The 1,674-nt window shown below is 41.5% G+C and overlaps 1 protein-coding gene across 1 annotated transcript in view; it reads left to right on the top strand.

The window, feature by feature from the left end:
• Positions 1–1,674, top strand: part of LOC101847112 (cholinesterase) — a 98,344-nt gene that overhangs the window by 74,560 nt on the left and 22,110 nt on the right. The window lies entirely within an intron of this gene.

The raw sequence follows: 1,674 nt of genomic DNA on the forward strand, positions 1-1,674 counted from the left end.
GAGGGGGGAGGGGTCGAGGGAGGGATGGGATAGTAGAAGGTGGTAGTCTACACACACACACAAATTAAGTTTAATTCACATGCACACGTACACGGCTCGTCGGAAGTTTGCAGAACGATTTTCTGTGTCAGTTCCAAAAGTTTGGGGCGCTCCGTTGTCTCAGTTGGTATCATGCTAGAACTGGTCGCCTTTAAGGACAAGCGGGGCATCCCGCAAAATTCTGTTTGGAGAAACCCGAAGGTAAATTTTTGCCCCTTGTTCAGTTTCTTTAATAGACAAGGAGAGTTTTCTCTGTAACCAAACAAATATACACACCAATGAAACCAAACTTCTCCTATAGGTAGGTCAATACCCACTTTTGGTGTAGGTCAGAAATTTGGATTAGCCCGCTTGTCCTTAAAAGCGACCAACTAAGGAGCAGATGGTCCTGGTTCGAATCCCAGAACTAGAGTTCTTGAACGTGGGTAGTATTGCGGAGATTTCAACGCTCTTAACCCATTTGGCTCCGCTCTGTCGAAGACGGATGTTAAATTCCGAATTCGGCCTTTAAGATAACCTAATAGTGTTGATAGGGACGTTGAACCTATAAACATTTTCCTGAAAGTTTGGCTGGTCAGAGCGTTCACTGTGTTCTTATCAAACCGGAAACGGCACAGATAACTTTAACGTTTCCATGATGTGCTTCCCTGAGCGTTAGATCCTCAGCATTCAAGCACCTCGGCACTTATATAACCTTATTGTGTTGCAAGTGCCGTAAAACTCTTACTAAAAGTAAACTAATTCAAGTACTCCTGCTACCCACTGAATGCAAAACCTATTAACTATTTTAAGAATAACGCAACATGTACTGTGACAGTGGGAGATTAACTTTTTCATACTTTTAATATGACAATAATACCTACATTCACTTTTTCTTGCTGCTCTCAACATTTAGAATTTGAATTTCGACAAAATATTTATTGAGCACAAGCAGCCGATACCACAGATTAAGAAACTGCAATTTAAACACACTTTAAAATTGTGGGCTCAGTACAGTATTTATATTACCAAAATGGAAAAAGAAGGAAAGGTAGACCAACTGGCAGTTATATAACTGTGATCAGGGATGAGATGAGACAATCAACCAGAGTCTGGTTGCGACAAATCTAGCGAAAGTGGTCGCCAGGGGAAGACAAAAGCGTGGCGTTGACTGCTCTCTGCCTTGTGCATCTCACGGTTCACTGAGAGAGAAGTTGTACTAGATCTAGTACATTTGTGTTTATACGCATTGTATTATGTACGTGGCGTCGATAGTGTAGTGGTTAGGCTACCGGACTCGTCATCGTGAAGTTGCGGATTTGAGGGTTCGAGCATCAGGCCCGATGGTATGTCCTTGGGAAAGTCATTTTAAAGCGAATTTCCCTCAATTTAGCCAGGCGTAAAAGGGTACTCAGTCAAAGACATCAAAAGATCTTGACAGTGTGTTAGTGTTTTAGAGCCTGTAAAATAGCAGCTTGCACTGTGTACTTCCCAGGGAGTTGAGATTGTTTCAGAATGTTACGCAGGTCTGCTGGGGGTAATGATATAGATTGTAAAGCTGTTGAGCCGGTATAATAATTATTATTATTATATTACTGTTACTATCATCATCATCATCATCATCATCATCATCATCATCATCATCATCATCATCAT

The sequence above is a fragment of the Aplysia californica genome, unplaced genomic scaffold (genome assembly GCF_000002075.1).
Source record: "Aplysia californica isolate F4 #8 unplaced genomic scaffold, AplCal3.0 scaffold00196, whole genome shotgun sequence".
In the NCBI taxonomy this organism is placed as follows: domain Eukaryota; kingdom Metazoa; phylum Mollusca; class Gastropoda; order Aplysiida; family Aplysiidae; genus Aplysia; species Aplysia californica.